This window comes from Cydia fagiglandana, chromosome 20 (genome assembly GCF_963556715.1).
Source record: "Cydia fagiglandana chromosome 20, ilCydFagi1.1, whole genome shotgun sequence".
Lineage (NCBI taxonomy): Eukaryota > Metazoa > Arthropoda > Insecta > Lepidoptera > Tortricidae > Cydia > Cydia fagiglandana.
The window spans coordinates 15,079,685-15,098,881 of NC_085951.1; the positions used below are offsets into that span (position 1 = coordinate 15,079,685).

The window sequence follows — 19,197 nt, forward strand, 5'->3', positions numbered from 1 at the left end:
AAAAAAATCATTTTTTTACCTGCCACCTTTGTCTCTACCACTTGTATTGTTTGATTCCTCTCACCTCTGCCTCAGTGGAAAGGCAGCCTAATATAGACTGAACTGACAGACAGCCGTATTCGAACAATGAGATACGTCAAATACTATTGAAACGATATGGATTGGATATGTCAGTGTCAAACAAGTGTCAAAAGTGACGTTTTTGTTTGAAGAAACGTCAATTTTGACACTCGTTTGACACTGACATATCTAATCCATATCGTTTCTAGATCTATGAATTGACGTATCTTAAAGTTAGAATCGGGGCGAGACTGCATGTGTAGTTTAGTCTATTAGAGTCTGTGAGGAAAGAGAAGAGTCGTGGAATGTGTAGGAACCAATACATTTAACGACTCTTTCTACACAGACTCTACAAAGTTATACAGGGTGTGGCCTGTAACATGAGCAAAAAATTTAACTGTAGGCTGTACTCCTCATACTGACCAACATTTGTTCAGCAACTTATAACAATAACTTGTGGTTGTATGATTTTTAATACACTTTAAAGTTTATTCTAAGACGCAATGTATTGCGAATTTTGTTATGTATAACGCGTGACAAGCAACGTCAATCACAATGATATGGCGCGGCGATGGCGTCCATTGAAGATAATATTTATTTTGTATGAAAAATAGGGAGTCTAACTAAATACTTCATAGTTTTTAAATGTTGTTGAACAAAAGTTTCACTGTTCGAGGAGTACAATGTATGTTTTAATTATTTTCTCGTGTTACAGGCCACACCCGGTATAGAGATGTCATGTCATATGTTAACAATGTTAAGAGACGCGAATAGAATCCTGTAGCTCTACTATCAGTTTCGTGAATGACAGTGAGAAGTGAAGACAGTGAGAAAGTTAAGGAAAATGTATGGAGTAATTGTACAGAGCCTCTACCGGTCACGTAAAGAACTAAAAAATTCAATTGGTACCATGAGTTATAGACGTTTTTACGCGAGTTTTCCATACTTGCCTAACTTCACACCTAAAACGCTCTCTTTCTAATTATATAATGAAAACTGAGCCAGAATTATTCTGCGTAAATACTTTACGCGAGTAAACGTGACAGATGTTATGGAAAAATACGTGCGTTTCCAACGTGACATTTCTGTCAACTTGTAAACACAACAAATACGCAGATTTTTCACGAATATCAATGCAATTTTCAACGTAATATGTATAAATTTATAACAGTATGTGAACTTCAAGCAAAACTTTAAGGGATAAATCAATTAATAGTTCGATAAAAGGCTGATTTAGTACAAAGGTAATGAGTTATACTTGACATCATATTTTCCTATTTCTACTGCTACATTTGCGAAAATCACATTGCTTACGAGCAGTTTTTGGTTTTAGGCAAGAAGCTGATTGAAAACAACATTTCCATGAAAACCCGGATTGCATCATGTATGCATGTAGAAGTTACATATGTATTAAGAATTAAGGCTCAATACAAGGAGCGGTACATAGACATGTTGCTGTTTTTGTTGCTGGGTGCACATAACACATAGTAAGAATAAGACATACCATACCGCAAGACCTATTATAATATTTACACAAGAATTGCTACGTATTTTATTAAGCATTATTATCTTATATAAAATAAAACATACAAATGTTCTGTGGGTTTATTTATTTTTCTTTACTAAGTAAGTATTATTTTATTTTCCGTTGTTCAAATTATTGTGTTTGGTACCTAGGTAATCGTTTTTCATGTCAACTTGGTAACAGGAAATATAAAACTTTCTTCAAAAACTTTTGCTGGTGGTTCTGAATCTGAAAATTTAAATAAGATTTTAAACACATTTATTGCCAAAAACCCGCTGCGTGGGTTCATTTTGTATTGGAAATGGGGCGCTTGGCACTGAAATATACTCGAGATCATAATATAGGTACTATAAAATTAAAATCGCTATTAAGGTCATACGTAGGGTCTGTGCGGAAAGAGAAGAGTCGCAGGTATAATGTATGGGCTCCCCTAAATTTCACGACTTTTCTCTTTCCGGACACTCTATTAGATAATGTTACTTAGCAGTAGGAGACGGCCGCTGTCATGATGCGGACTGAAGCGGACCATTATAATACATAGCTATTTTAATATTTTAAGATTTCTTCTCATGTGTGTATTATTTTCATCATAGGTAATAAATATGTAGCCAAAAGTAGCCTGTATAATCGCGCCGTATACTTTGCTTCCTATTTTTTAACACGCAATGTCATAATTTTAACTCGATTATTAATGATGTTTACGTAATTATCATATTTTGCAATTTTTGTCTTGAATACAATTATATTTTAATTTATACACTGTTTATTAACATTGATGTGTTTATTATTTTCGTAACTATTATGGCAACGTCAAATCTTTAAAAATTTGTAGAATGAAGGTTGAGTCAGTAACAAAGTGACAAAACTGGTCTTAGAGCATTTAATAACTGGAGTGGCCATTGAGTGCTTACTGTTAGGATTTAGGATTAGGGTTCCAAGCAGGAAAGAAAAGCTTGTTTTAACACCATATAGGTAATGTTTATTAATCTCAAGCAAGACTACATAGTAATGGCGTCTCATACGAGAAGAAAGAACACCTACGTTTGTTTTATATTGACAACCGAATAAATCAAATATCATAGTCGTAGTAGTCTCGAAGGTATACTCTTTATTTTTTTGTTGACATTATTACTTACCCCTCTGCCGAAAAACTTGCACAATTGTGCAAACTTTTGTATGGACCGACATGGCTTTTTGTACGATACGTACAAATCATGTAGAAATAGCAATACATTTGACGTCCCCTCCCCCGCAAAAATCGGCGGACTGTTTTGTAAAGAAAATGACAGCGATGACATCTCCCTTCTAAATGCTCTTAGTGGATGGTAGAGGTAAGGAATACAATCTCCGTGTAATTAATAATGAAAAAGTGTCCGTCAAAAACCTTAAGAGGGAAGTATACTACGTAATCGTCCATACAAAAAGAGAAAACGTTTTTCCACTTGTATATAAATACGAGTATCTTCCATTCTCCATGATTTTTAGTACGGTATTGATACAATGAAAAACTAGGTTTATGGGTTTTCTTTTTTTCGCTACTCTGGAGAGATTTAGAAAAATTATAATAGCTGACAGCGTGCCCAGTTTTTGCAAATATTCTCCCTTCAAGGAGTTTTCTCATAAAGTCATAAAGGATTCTCCTTACCTCTAACCTCTTCACGGCTACCATCAGTATATGTAACATTACTTTCTGTGCATCTCACTTGCACTAATATGCGAGAGCGAGATGCATAGATAGTAAATTACGTAGACGTGAGAAAATTTGACAATTTTGTTATTTAGTTCATTAGGTGACTCCTAGAGGCGCTGTATAAAACTCCGATATACTCGTAACTCTTGCTCTGTTTTTTAGTATAGTTAGAAAGGGACAGTATCGTTTGGAGTGGAGTGAAGTTAGGTACATAAGACCGTAAAGAAACGTAAAACGTGACTCACGGCACGTTTATTCACCGAGTGTAAGTGAAAAATACTCTGCCAACTGATGGTAGAGGCTCTGATCTAAATCTACGGGTAGGATTAAAGGATCTCACTGTCGCAACAATGTTGCAACATTACAAATGGCTGCAGGCTCTATAATGTTGGCAATGCGGACAAATATGCCGGATTGCGATCTTAGACTTGTTTATTTATAATATAAACTTAAAATACCTATAGTCGCCTGTCGCCTATAGCTCTGGGGGCCGACCATAGGGGGCTATTCATAAATTACGTCATTTCAAATTGGGGGGGGGTCTGGACATCGGATGATATAGTAGCATGAAGTAGGAGGAAATGGGGTCATTCGAAGCATGATTTTTCGATAAACTTAATTTCAACTTCGAGGGGGGGAGGGGATCAAACATCGTCAAAAATAGATGACGTAATTTATGGACAGCCCCCAGGCCAAAATGAAAATCATTGATAGAAAACGCCAATTGAAACTTGAAAAATTTGTATATGGTCACGTGACTTTTCGTACCTATCATGTTAAGCTACGTTTCCACCAGAAATGTACGAGGATTCGTAGCGAGGCATGTGTTTGTTAAGACCCAATAGAATAATTTCGCAAGGAGCGAGGAAATGTAAAAGCAATGATTCTATTGGTTCTTAACATGCCTCGCTACTCATCCTTGTACATCTCTGGTGAAAAACGCAGCCTAATAAGCACACGTTTTTTCGTTTGGCGTTTGTCGATGTACGATTGTCATGTTGGCTAGGCACACAGTTGTCTGTGAGCGTGACGATAGCGATAGACCCGTTACATAAAAATTAGAATATCCTTTCTTTCTGAAGTTTATCAAAAGCATTATATACGTAGCGGTTATCTATGTTTGGACTATTTAAAATACAAATCACCGTATTGCAACCAAACACACCCAAGGCTAGGCATTTCACTAGGTATTTGACATTCCATCAAACGCAGCCGTCATACAGGATGGTCTACGACATATGTATACAGGGCGACCAATCCAATTATGTATGATAAATAAAAAAAATATATACATCATATATCATTATTATTAAATATAAAACCGACGCCATGGTTCCTAAGGACAGATTTCGCTATCTCTCATAGTTTCTGACTTCTCCATACTGCCGGGCTAGCCAAGGTGACAATTGCTATCGCTACGACAACGGAACGCTTTGTGTCTCTCTATCACTCTTCCGTATTAGTGCGACAGTGATAATTGCGTTTCGGTCGCTACGGAGCGTAAGCGATTGGCACGTTGGCTACGCGGTCTGACCCATTTGGATTGATCACCCAGTATACCTAACTCATCGAACTTAATCGAACATAATTTGCATGCATTTCATTTAGCATTTCTTTTTTTGTTTTTCTTCGCATACAATGTATATGTCGCAGTAAGATAGATAAAGCCGTTATATAGTTATAACCCTAGGGATATAATTATATGACGTAACATAGTCATATGAAAGCGTTTCATTACTATCTTACTAGGTATATAACTATAATACGGCTTTAGTTTAGTGATATAGTTATATTACTGGATTAAGTTTAGTGATATAGTTATATTACTGGATTAAGTTTAGTGAAATAATTGTAGGTAGGAGTGCAGCGGTGCGGCGGAGGTATAGTTATATCCCTAGGGATATAGTTATATGCCGTATAATACTTTTTAGCAATATTACGTAAAAGTACAGGTCGATTCACGAAAGCTGGCGCGAGATTTCTACTGAGTGACAGCTATTTTCATTGAAATTCTGTCAAATCTCGCGCCAGCTTTCGTGAATCGATCGCAATGCCTCATAAACCCTTAAAAATAGCAGCATGAAAATATATATAATAGTTATCTTAGTAGGAATATGATTATAATACGACATATAACTATATCCCTAGGGATATAACTAAACCTCCGCCGCACTGCCGCACTCCTAATACCTACAATTACTATCTTACTAGGAATATGATTATAATACGTAGTTACGTACTATACGGCATATAACTATATCCCTAGGGATATAACTATACCTCCGCCGCACCGCTGCACTCCTACCTACAATTATTTCACTAAACTTAATCCAGTAATATAACTATATCACTAAACTAAAGCCGTATTATAGTTATATACCTAGTAAGATAGTAATGAATCGCTTTCGTATAACTATGTTACGTCATATAATTATATCCCTAGGGTTATAGCTATATAACGGATATATCTATCTTACTGCGACATATATACCTAAGCACTTTAGTTTAGAGGATACCCCAAAAGTTCATGTACTTGGTAATTCTGTAGAGCGGTCACCACGACACAGGCCTAGCCTAGTGTGGGATCACTGAGCTAGTTATGTAATTTTATCTTCTTTCTTTTAATAAACGAATTTTTATTTTATTTTATTTTATTTATTATAACACTATAAATTACGCAACATAAACTGTTATTGCCATCATGTAAACAGCGAGCTTAGTTCTGGTCCTTTAGGTCCTTTAACGATGGCATAGACAAAGGACGAGGCACAATAACCGGGCAATTAATGAAGTAAACAATGTTCTGCGCGGGCGCCGGTCGTGACGCGGTTTGTGGGGTGACCATGCCTTAGATAAACATATGTGTACTTATTTGCAAAAATGTAGTGGTAATCATAGTTGGACAATTTAAAGGATTTTAAGTACGTAGATACATTTTACTGAAAGTAGCATGCGGCAGCTTAAGAGACAAAATATATTTTAAAAAGGGGGCCGCTACGTACCTACTGTATTTTGTATTTAAGTACCTTTTGAATACATCAAACTAGTTTTAATGCTGCTAAATTCGTCAATCTATGAATTCAAAACAAAAACGGCCGTATTAACTTTGGACGCATAGAATGACGAATCCAGCAATATAAAAACTAGTTTGATGTATTTAAAAGGTACTGAAATACAGAATACAGTACGTAGTGGCCCCCTTTTTAAATATCTATCCGATAATTTCCGATATGGCTGAAATTCAGTTTTCTAAACCCAGAGCATAAAGCCACTAATGAGAGCACTAGAAAGATTGTATTGTTTGGACTTAATGAATATCAATACGAAACTGAAGGAGACTTGTGCCATCGTATCGATAATATATTCTATGATATTCTGAACATAAACATTAATGGATTTATAGAAGGAGTGTCCCGCATAGGAAAAAGAGGATATCGACGCCCTTTGCAAATAGAATTGCTTAGCAAACGGATGACAACATATGTACTCGACAATGCCCACTGCTTCAAAAACACGGGATATGCCATCTCACCGTTCTTAGACGGAAAATCACTGGAACTAAGAAAAACTCTACAAAGTGAACTCGCCAAGGCCCGCCACGAAGGACATCACGCAGTAATCAGAAAAAACAGACTTTATATAAACGGCAAAGAATTTACTCCTCTCCAGCAAAGTGCGAACCATACTGTACAACCCATCAACACGACGATTAACATACCCACTGAAACGAAACCAGACACGTGTGCAGACGACGCAGCAAAACTCGAATATAGTACTGCCGATAACAAACTACTGGAGGCAGGAAAAACCAAGAATGAAGAAGTACACCACCCACCAGCTACCGCATGTAAACCGGGATCAGAAACCTCTAGCGCAACAAGAACACATAATACACCGGAGATACCGATAAATACCTTTCGAGACCAAATTTAATGCATTGTATCAAAATATTCGAAGCATAAAAAATAAGACACATTTGATAGAAGCGGCTACAGAAGAAGACCAAAATATACATGCAATCTGCCTAACGGAAACCTGGTTAAATACCTCCAAACTCGATCTATTAAAAGTCGAAGGCTATACTCTAGCATCAGCTTATTGTCGTCCTAACAAAGAAGGCGGAGGTGTATGTATATTATTGAAGCAGGGAATTGAATACACGGAATGTAACGATATTACAGATATGTCAGTAGAATATCTATTTGAAATCTGTAGTGTAGAAATTAGTAAATTAAACCTAATATTGATCAACTTGTACTGGCCGGATAGCAAAAGATTCCCTGACCTATTTTTTGAGTTGTTACAAAAACTAATGCAATACCTACAACATAGATATAACAAAAAAGATGTTATTATAGGTGGAGATTTTAATGTAAACATCTTACAAGAAACGAAATGCTCAATAACACTAATAAATTTAATGAAAACCTTCAACTTTTACCAAAGTGTGAAAGAACCCACGAGAATAACTAATACAAGCTCTACGTGTATCGATCTTATTTTTAAAAATTTTCACCGTGAAAATTGTCATATACAAGTACGCGATTATGGGCTGTCAGATCACAAAGGTATATTAATTAGCTCCCCGTCGGTTGTATTCGATACACCTAGTACTTGGCATATTATGAAAAGGTTGTATAATGAAAAAAATTGCTCAAACTTTAAAGCAGAACTAAATAAAATAAATTTTAATAACTTCATATCCCCAGCAAAAACCGTAAATGAGAACTATAAGCAATTCTATAGCGTGATCAACAATATATTGAACCTATGTATACCTAAAATCAAAATTAAATTCAAAACAAAATCTAAAAAGGCATGGTTGACCAAAGGTATCAGACAATCGTGCAAACATAAAAGATTACTAAAGCTATTTATATCCCAAGCCAACAATGAAATTCTAAACAAACACTATAAGCAATATGAGAAAACATTAAAAAAAGCAGTGTCAACGTCTAAAAGGTTACACAATATAGAAATGATTAAAAAATCTGATAATATAATAAAATCAATGTGGTATGTAGTAAAAAGTGAAACCAATAAATTAAATAAAAAAAATCTAAATAATATCAAATTAAAAACTCTAAACACAGTCATTGATGATCCAAAAGCAATCGCTAACACATTCAATAGCTTTTTCTTGTCAGTTGGAAATCAAACATTACCTTCGACGGGCAGGCCAGTAATATCGACAACTAAAAACTCAATGTACTTACGACCCGTATCAGAAGTCGAAGTTAAAAATATAATAAAAAACTTAAAAAACAAACGAAGCTATGGATACGATGAAATGCCACCTTATTTAATTAGACAATGTGCAGATGTATTGTCAGGACCCTTAGCGATTCTAATAAACCAATCATTCGCGGAAGGTGTTGTTCCGGACGCTTTAAAAATTACAGTAATAAAACCCATCCACAAAAAGGGTAATAAAACCGATTGTAATAATTATCGACCAATAGCGCTCCTATTGACCTTTTCGAAAATATTTGAAACCGCGATGTCTAGGCGACTTTACTCCTTTTGCGAAAAATTTGACATCTTTAATGACGCCCAATACGGCTTCCGAGAGAAGCGATCTACAACCCTAGCAGTGTACAAGTTTGTTCGAGAAGTACTAAATATAATTAATGAAAGAAAATACGCTATTGGCGTTTTACTGGATATGAGCAAGGCTTACGACCGAGTTAAGTATAACATATTATTAAAAAAACTAAAAGAGATAGGCATAAGAGGAAATGCTCATGACTGGTTCTCTTCATACCTCTCAAACCGCGTACAGTACGTCGAAATAGAGCATCACAATTACAACACAGATACAATAGACTATGTCCAATCTCAAATAACAAAAGTAAACCAATCGATACCCCAGGGAAGTGTTCTGGGGTGTATTTTATTTCTGATATACATAAATGATTTACCCAAAATAATAAATAGCCCATGTACCTTGATTGCTGACGACATTTCATTTGTTATATCGTGCGATAACGAATAAAATTTGAACAGTGACTTAAACACTACCCTAGAAGAAGTTATAACCTGGCTTGGTGACCACAACTTACAAGTAAACTTCGATAAAACGAAAATTATACAATTTAAACCTTTTCAAAAGCGAACATTAAACATTAATTATTCTTACAACAATAATAAAATAGAATCAATTAATTCAACAGTATTTTTAGGTATTAACATTGACTCGGCCCTTAACTGGAAAGATCACATAAATAAGATAAGTAGCAAATTAAGTAGCTTCATTTATGCACTATATCACCTAAAAAAATGTACTGACATAAAAATAGCCACCAATGCATACTACGCCTATGCTCACTCTTGGTTACAATATGGAATAATACTGTGGGGAAATAGTCCAAGCGTGAACAATCTCTTCTTACTACAAAAACACTGTGTTAGGATCCTTGTAAATATTCATCAACTGGAAAGCTGCAAACCTCACTTCATAAAGTTAAGAATCCTGACCTTAATCTCCATGTACATATTGGAAGTGTGTCTATTCGTAAAGAATAATGGAAACCTCTTTCCTCAATACTCGCGAGCGGCCCACCTACGACCAAAGACTAGACTAGCCACACAAAACTCTACTTTACAGATGATCCATAAAGGCCCTTTTGGCATGGCCATAAAAATATATAATAACATCCCAAACGAAATCAAAGAAATAAATAAATATAGTAACTTTAAAAATGCATTAAAAACTTACCTAGTAAAAAAAGCGTACTATACATTAAATGATTTTTTTAACGAAAATATGGATGAATAACCGAGAAGATATAAGTTTGGAAAAAAGGTTACAAGAGAGACCATTGTAAATCATACATTAGCCCTTAGGAATTGGCTTAAGCCTATAATGCATGTTATCTCATAAGTTAGTGTTAAGTATATTGCTATACCCTTACAGGGTTCATGTGGAACTGTACTAGTAGTTTTTAAGAACTGTATACTAATATGAGTGCAATAAACAATTCTGATTCTGATTCTGATTCTCCTCTCAGATATTGGAGTAGGATAGTGCCTATAAGAACAATACACTCTTTTTTTGGGCAGTCGTTTAAAAACAGCTGCAAGAGAGTCCAATGGCATCAAATCCTCCTTTTTTGGATTAATATTTTTTTTATCAATTAATATTTCTTACGAAAATTTTAGTGATATTTAGATACTGAAAAATGCATATTTTATACATCTTTATAAATTGAAATAGATGTCATATACATTAAAGAAAAAGTGACGAAGCCCACGACTGGTGAAAGCCGGATAAAAAACACAAATCAAAATATTAAATAATTTAATTTGATTAAAATTTCCAAAGTTGTGTTTATACTTATTTATTCTATGAATACGGTCTGGAGCGTGGTCACCCTGGTCGTTCGTCGCTGCGATGGCCGCCGGCGTAATCGGCCGCGGCACGACCCGCACGCTCCAGCGACAAATTAGCGTGAGGTCCTGCGACTACGATGCACCGAGGCCCTATAACACCATTATTGTTATCATCATCATCATAACTTAAGAGTTTTGCTCGTCGGTGAAGTAATCGCCAGTCATTTCTTTCTTGTGCCAGTCTTTTAATTTCCTCATACGATGCATTATTTTTTATTTCGCTGAGATAAGTAATTCTAGGTCTCCCTTGTTCTCTTGTCTTTTCAATCCTGACTTCCAGGATGTTTAGGAAAAGTTATCATGCCGTATAAGGTATAATGCAGGAGATTTATCTAAACAAACTATCTATAGTTACATGTCTTTACTTAGTCACCTGCAATAACTTACGGGGTGCATATAAAGTTTCGCGATTTCGGGGTTGGTCCCGCAGTAAAAAGTTGATCAGTATGAGCTATTATATTCAGACTGTAAATCATTGCAGGAGCAAAATAAACAGCCCTTTATACAGACAGTAAGAATATATAATATAGCTTCATTAAGTACAAAAGCATATCGCGAATCTGGCAAACCCTTAACAGTAAACAAGACATTTATATGGAATCATTATTAAGTTGTTTATGTTTGCTCGTAGTTTATTAACCGACTTCGTAAAAGGAGAAGAAGGTAGGAGGTAATGAGCCAATGGACATGTGACCTTAAGTTTGCTGAGAGAACGATGGACATTATAGTAAAATCACGGGAAAAAAAATTCTGTCCCATAAAAAACGACAAGGTATGATATAGTTTTTTTTTTACATAGAATATTTTTATTTCAGATTTATTCTATTTCTTTCCCATTATGAAATAAAATGGAGGTCGCAATTAAATACGAGAGTGCAAAGATGGCTTCCATGCGGACTCACGTTACTTAACTTGGCTATCTTGACTGCGTGCGTGTCTTCTGGTGATCAATTTGATAATAACTTGGCGTAGGTTTTATGATTTTGAATTTAGTATTTTAGAGTGACGTAGGAGGAACTTTTGGTTTAAAAGTGAAATAGTTTATACCTGCACACAAACATATTTTCTGCAACATAGGTACTTACCTAAAATATTATAAATCATAGATATAACGAAAAAATCGGTAATAATGATTATGTTGTCATGTCAGAAAGTCAACAGTCTCATTAATTTGAATGATGTGCATGTAATAATAACGATTTTCTTATCAATTTATTACCCACCGTCACGATTAGAAGTCAATGACCTTCGCCGTTAGCTGATTAAGTATTTCGCCCCGCTGATCAGCTGCGATGGTGGTGTAATGGTCAGCATAGTTGCCTTCCAAGCAGTTGATCCGGGTTCGATTCCCGGCCATCGCACACTTTTTGATATATTTTTTAATTCTTAGGTATTTTCTTTGGCCGGAGTATGCGGGATTAGTTATGTGGGGTAGGGTTTTTTATGCGCTTATTTAGTCCTAGTTATATATGCCTACTGTTAGCAATAACATTTCTGTTCTCTTTAACGTACACGAAATATTATTATCATTAAATAAGAAAAAAAAATATTTCATATAAAACTTAAGAATTTATCTATGAAATTGTGTCATAATTTAATAGCTCAATAACTGGTATTAAAAGCAACTTCAACAGAACACAAACAATTAAATCTTCAACGTGATGACGATTTATAAAAATAAAATTAAGTTTAATAACAAAACTTCCCTGAGAGACACACATATTAAAATAAATATATTAAAGAACGGGTTTTAAATTAAATTTAAAAAATTAAGTTAATTTAAACCAACCTAAGGTATTTACTAACTAGGACATCCCACCATCCAGAATAAATATCTTATATTAGCGATTTTCTCTAAATCCCTACTTTAAGTAAACAATAACCAATTTCCCAAATCAGAACAATTTCTCATAATTCCTAGCCGTGTCATGACTCCGATATGGAGGTCGTCACCCCTCAGACAATGGCGTAATTATAATCCTTAAGATTGTCCAATTAGATGCATTTCATGGTTTAGACGAGGCATTCGCTAATAATTCATCCAAGAATTGTACATGACATATTGCATTAAGGCCAAAGCACACTGTCTACGTGTGTGTAGACTTGCTCGCACGTGCACTGGCACTAAAATCACACGTCCCGCAAGCGATGTGCATATTCTGTATATCGTCGGTGCGAATAAAAAAAATCGCCCTGTATTTTTAAGCAACTTTTCAGGAGAAAATATAACCTTTTATTTTCCTGTTTGTAATATATTTGTTGCACCTGTATTTTTTTTCTAATAGATGAATGATTTTTAAATGATATTATTCGTGAAGAAAATAAACAGTACTTTTTCGTAACTTGTTACAATATTAATTATTTTAACCAGAATTTTGCTACATAGCGACTTAAATTTGGTTCACTTAAAATCATCATGTGTGAATTTTACACATAGCGATTTGTCGCCAAAGTAACGTAGCACGAGACATAGCGTGACACATGACACAGCGGATTTTAGGGTAGTCCACTCTACAATAAATCGCCATGTGCAACAATCGCCATCACCCTCAACAGAAAACAAGGCATACCTGTCACGAGATACAGCCTGGTGACAGACAGATAGACGGACAGTGGAGTCTTAGTAATAGGGTCCCGTGTTTACCCTTTGGTATGACACGCACACTCAATGTCACTTTACTAAACTGTACACAGTAGAAATACCTCCTAGAGACAAATGGACTAACGACCAAATGTTCGTCGAAGAGGGAAGCCTTATTTGGTATACGGATGGTTCCAAGAAAGGCAATGATGTAGGATGTGGGATCTATGGTGAGAGACCTAAGTTCAGAGCTAGCGTCAGCATGGGCACACAGGCCTCAATCTTCCAGGCAGAAGTCTACGCCATCAACAAATGTGCGGAGATCAACCTGGATAGAAACCTAAGACACCAGCATATCTACATCAACTCAGACAGCCAGGCTGCTCTGCTGGCACTAGAATCTCTTGAGTCAAACTCAAAACTAGTCCAGAACTGTAAATCAAACCTAAATGGACTAGCTTATTCCAACAAAGTTATACTTAGATGGGTACCAGGGCACTCCGACATTAACGGAAACGAAGAAGCGGATGAACTTGCTAGAAAGGGCGCAGACACACCCCTGGTCGGCCCAGAACCGTTTTGTGGAACCACAAAACGGGATGCATATTCTCTGCTCAACAACATAGAAAAAACGAGAGCAATCGATTGGTGGAAGTTCGTAAAAGGACAAGAACACTCGAAAGCTCTAATCAAAGGGTTCAACAGCAAAACTGCTAAGGAGCTTCTAGGGCTCAAAAGACACAAAACTTGTGCGGTGACTAGAATTTTGACTGGACACTGCAAGTTGAACAAACACATGTTTCAAATAGGGAAAAAACAAGATGCGACATGCAGGTTCTGCCAAGAGTCAGAGGAGACTGCTATGCACATTCTCTGCTCCTGCGGACCACTAATGTCCAAAAGAAGTACCTACCTAGGGCGACATATACTGGAACCCTATGAGGTACAGAGCATTACGGCCCAAAGAATTTGGAATTTCCTGGATTCAACGGGCATTAGTAATGAACTTTAAAGGGCCGTCACAATAGATCACAGCTTGGTCGAAGCGACACTCAAAGGCCCATATAAAACATAATAATAAATAATAAATACCCTTTGGGTTGCAACCCTAAAAATAATTAAAAACACAAAAATCGACCAGTCTATTCATTTATTAAATCTACAGTAGCGACAGCGGATGCGCGGGCGCCGCTCTGTTAGCTCAATCATGTTGCTTTTACTCGACTGCGGCGCAACTAGGGGGTTATGTGTTTCGGGTTTAAGTGGGGTCATGTGGAATTCTATGAAATCATATTTGTAGCACTTATGTTTAAACTTTAAAACTGGTGAATTACTTTATCCTTTTACGTAGGTACGTATTTGAAAATAATTTACGGTCACAGACTTAATTGTTGACCTATCTAAGATTTAAGCTAATTTGGTTCTCAATACTAAGGGGTCGTCCATTAATTACATCAAAATCACACAAAAATTCGAGACCTTCCCCCTCCCCTTCCCCGGGTCACACTTTTCATAGGAAAAAGATAGGTCGTTAATACGTACTCTCGCCCACACTAGTACCCCTACTAGTGCAGCGGTGGACCTTATGCCTTTTGTAATAGGGTCCACTGATGTACAGTTGGGAGTGTTGCTGTATGTACTGTCACACTTGGCATGACCCTCACAGACATACTGCCGTATTCGAACTTCAAGATATTCACAAGAGACGACACGTACTAGATCCATTCTAGATACGTTATAGTTTATCAACTATAGCATTTTTAGCATTAGAAATTAGGTAAACAATCTTGATGTGTCTTTTAATTGAAAAACACATTTTAAAAATAAGTTACGGCAAATATGTAACAATTATGAATCTAATACGATAATTTATATTCTTCTGCTTTCATAAATGATAGTTCCTGATTTTTAGTAAGCGTTTTTCAATTAAAAGACATGCTAAAATCGCTTACCTTCTTCCAAGTTCTTTCTAATGCTAAAAAAAACGAACTATAGTTCTCTTTTGCAGCGCAATTCGGGCAACCAATGTCACTTTTACGTTAGATAGAGTAAGATATCTATTAGATGTGAATTGGATCTCTAAGTCATATCCTGTGGAAATCGTTCAAGAGTATCTCCAGAATCGCGCACATGTCAATTTGACAGGATAGATCTTAAACATATCGTTATCGTATCTTGGTGATGTCTAAAAGATATCTAATAGATGTCTATTTCAAAATCCGAATCGGGCCCAGATACAAGACCCATGAACTAAACAACTAAAATAGGTAAGTTATCGATAAGACCTCCCTCTACCCCATAAGGCCCTCAAGGCAGAACGGTCAAGGTGTAGGTTCAAACCCGGACGCGTCATTATATCATATTGTTGAACCGTATCTAATGAAGTACTTATCACAAGTGATTAAGGTTCAAAATGGCATGTTTACAAGGTGAGCTTTGGTTCCGGTTATAGATGGAGTGAGCTTTTAGGGTAATGATGTGTGATCGGCCTTACAGTCGTGTAGCGACCTTAGTTAGTGTGACCATTGTAATAATTTGTTCGATACAAATGACATAATATTGCATGACTCAGTACTATAACTGCATAAATCAAACTAAAACTTAGTAAAACTAAAATATTTGGATCGATCGAATTATTGGTCGATTGTTATGCGATGTCTCCACGATTCGAAGAAAAAAAAAGGGATCACTTTTTAGGGCTCCTTTCCCAAAGGGTAATAAAAACGGGACCCTATCACTAAGACTCCACTGTCCGTCTGTCTGTCATAAGGTTGTATCTCATGAACAGTTGAAATTTTCACAGATGTATTTCTGTTGCCGCTATAACAACAAATACTAAAAAGTACCTACGGAACCCTCGGTGGGCGAGTCCGATTCGTACTTCTCCGGTTTTTAATAAGACGTACTTACGTTAAATAAATAGAGGCATTCAATTAAGTATTAAAAAAAATAAAAAAAAAAAATTAAGTATTATAATTAATATAAACAACGTGTGAACAAATAGAAAAGTAATTCAAACATCACATCTGTCATAATTTCCTGTTATTGATTAGAATGAAAGAACAACATGTAAAATATTATTGACAGTACGTTAACTGTAAGTTTTTATTTCATTAAAACCTCGCTGTATACCTAACTAATGCTCTCTTTGGGAATATCAATTTGATAATTAATTAAAAATTGTCATTTTTTAAGTTGCAACTATGGGAATTCACAAAAATAAATCTATCCTATAATAATTAAACGGATACATATTTTTCTGCACCTAAATCCGCACGTGAATGGCCGGGTTTCGGCTACTTAAAAGCTCAGCTAGGCAAACAACCATCAAGACGCCCAAAAGCCACCTGGTGGAGAAACCTGGAGAAACAGTCGCTAAAAACACCAGCAACCTACTATGACAGAACGAAATGGCGGAAGCATATTCAGAGGGCACACCTCAAATGAAATGGAAAGAGGCACGGAGAAAGAAGGAGGAATTTAAGACTCAGGTCCAAGTACTGCTTAATCTGACTGTGTATTAAATGTCAATTTCTCTGCCAATGCACAGATTGACTTGTCAAGCGTGATCGATTACGTACTAATTAAATGGACCGTTAAAACTACGTGAGAAAGTAAAAGTCACTCGTTAAAACGGTGGCTGGAGGCGGATTGTCAAAAACATCCGCGAGTACCTTTTTAATGAGCAAATACGGCGGTGATTTTCTATTTTGCAAATAGAAGTCTAATAATTAATTGAATCAAGCGGTATTTTTTTAGCATATAGAAAGCAAACGAGCAGATAAATCGTAAACTATTAGCCAAGCATGTACGCCTGAACCACCAGAGTTGCAAGTGCGTTGCCGGAATTTAAGACTACGCTCTTTTCATGAAGGTTTGTAGTTTGTATCGGTTAGGAAACGTTACGGGGAAAAGTTCATTCCAAAGTTCAGCTGTGCTATGCAGGAAGTTTCTGGAGAAACACGTACAGCGTCGAGGATCGTTGGTTACTTCGCCTTATAGAGGTTAAAAGTTTCGAATAATTGAAGAGAATATAGCACTTTTTTTCGTATTAACGAAGATTTTGCCTTATCGAGGTTCCACTGTATTACCTATGTAAATATGCAGTGTCCAAATGATGACTCTTAAGAAATGACATATGACTGTACTTGCCACTGTTTTCAATGATGGATATCACATTCATCTTTTACATTAACCACACTCCATCAAAACCTGAATATGTAACGGTGCCATCAGCAAATTAACATTAAAAGCTTTTTTCTTCCGTATTTCACCCTTTTACGGATATCTAGGTAATAAATCTGCTCCGAGTGTGAATTTTAACGTAAAACAAAAAGGTTATAATTGTTATAAACACCGAAACACATCAACAGACATAAAACAACTTTTAATTACGGTATCTAATTGAGTTAACCGACGTTAACTGCCACATATCTACCTACATGTTATTTGATTCTATTTATCAATACTTCCAGTACCTAGCTTAAACAATGATTAATCCATTATCCAACAATCGTACTTTATAACGCAATAAGCAAAAAACGCAAAAAGGGTATTTTAAAAATGTAACGCCATAATAATGCAAATGTAATAGTTCGTTTTTTTTAGCTTTCGTTCTTTTAATAGAAAAACACATTTTAAAAATAAGTTTCGGCAAATATGTAACAATTATGAATGTAATACGATCATTTATATTCTTCTGCTTTCAAAAGTAATAGTTACTGATTTTTATAAAGCGTTTTTCAATTAAAAGACATGTCAAGATCGCTTATCTTCTTGCAAGTTCTTTCTAATGCTAAAAAAAACGAACTATAATGGTCAGCTGTGCGGTTTTAGAGGAATTTCCTCCCATGGACGTTCCCACTGTGAAATGACCTATGCCAAGGTTTTCTTCAGGGACTACAGGTATTTTAAAGGACCAGCAACGCGCATGTATCACCCCTAGAAGGCTACAAAGATAACGCCGATCGAAAATAAATAATGTATCGGGACCGGGATGATAGATGCAACGAAAATTTACTTGACAATTTCCACATCTTAAGTTTCGCATTAAGTTTCGAATGGCGTGTTTTCCCGTTAACGATTGTTATTTGACAAGGCTCTCTGGCGTTTAGGTATAGACTACGGTGCGGGTCGGCAAACTTTTGAGAAGGGCCAAATGTAGTAATCAGTTAAATAGAGCCGCTAATGTTCTTTCAGTGGTCTAAGCACACTTAGCGCCACTTGCGCCATCCCATTAACCCGGAGTTAAGCGGTTAAACCGTTAACCAAATGTCAAATTGTACTGGTAGCCATGGTAACGCCAGGTTTAACCGGTTAACAGCGTGTAAGTGGGATGGTGTAAGGATTAATCTTTTTGGGAGGCTTGAAGAGCCGCAATCGTAACCTTCAAAAAGCGCTTTGCTGACTACTGGGCCTACGGTGATCGCTTACCATCATTCAGGCTGTATGCTTGATCGAAGTGATATAAAATCTCACTTACGCCCGTCTACTTAGTTGCGCGTGAGTCAGTCACCCTGCGGCCTTGCGCGCGCGCCGAGGCCGGTCGGCTCCGGACCTTATATGGGGCACACGGAGCTTCCCGTCACGTGGCCCTTCTAACTTTACTGGAAAAATTGAAAATTGTAGTCTATAATCTATATAAACACCCCTGTATTAGATGTGGCACCAATAATGAGATGTATAAAAACCAATTTTTATCAAGCAGATACGTCTGCGAGCGATATTGCAAATTCCAAAAATTAAATGTATAGGTTACCAAAAATCCTGTAAAATAAGTATTTCGCATCAGTTTTTCAACACTAAGCATTGGCATTAAGTCCGCCTTTTGTACTATAAGATTTTTCTTTTGTGCAATAAAGATTAAATAAATAAATAAACACTGAAGCGCTGGTAAAATTTAACAATAAACAAGTCATAGAAACGGTGACGTCGGTGACATATAGTATC

At 36.2% G+C, this 19,197-nt stretch overlaps 1 protein-coding gene, 1 long non-coding RNA gene and 1 other non-coding gene across 3 annotated transcripts in view; 2 read left to right on the plus strand and 1 right to left on the minus strand.

Moving 5' to 3' along the window:
* LOC134674688 (GAS2-like protein pickled eggs) overlaps nt 1–19,197 on the plus strand; it is a 134,253-nt gene that overhangs the window by 77,318 nt on the left and 37,738 nt on the right. The gene's annotated exons all lie outside the window — the stretch shown is intronic.
* LOC134674707 (uncharacterized) overlaps nt 1–19,197 on the minus strand; it is a 444,870-nt gene that overhangs the window by 69,271 nt on the left and 356,402 nt on the right. The window lies entirely within an intron of this gene.
* Trnag-ucc (transfer RNA glycine (anticodon UCC)) lies at nt 11,957–12,028 on the plus strand. The gene has a single exon. It is a non-coding gene; the product is annotated as a tRNA-Gly (tRNA).